Raw genomic sequence first — 449 nt, forward strand, 5'->3', positions numbered from 1 at the left:
CCCCCCCCGGGCTGGGGGGGCTCCTTGCGGGGGGGGGGCCCCCCCAGGTCCCCCCTTGTGGCGCCAGGGGACCCAGCAGAGCTTCCAGGACACGAAGAGAGAGACTCCCAGGAGCACGAGGCCACAGAAGGTGACGATGACGGACAGGAGGCTCACGGACACCTCTGGGGGGGGACATGGGAGGAGCGAGAGGTGTCTGGGGGGGGTCGCCGAACACGGGGGGCCCTGAAACCCACCCAAAATGCTCCAAAAGGGCAGCAAAATTCACTTAAACTGTAAAAAAGGGGCACAAAATTGACTTAAAACTGATGTAAAGGGGATTAAAATCCACTTAAACCCTCATAAAGGGGCATCAAAACACACCTGGGACCGCCCAGGTGTGTCCCTGTCCCCAGGTGCCTGCCCAGGTGTGTCCCTGTCCCCAGGCGCCCCCCAGGTGTGTCCCTGTC

This window comes from Corapipo altera, unplaced genomic scaffold (genome assembly GCF_003945725.1).
Source record: "Corapipo altera isolate COAL_440 unplaced genomic scaffold, ASM394572v1 130487, whole genome shotgun sequence".
Taxonomy (NCBI): domain Eukaryota; kingdom Metazoa; phylum Chordata; class Aves; order Passeriformes; family Pipridae; genus Corapipo; species Corapipo altera.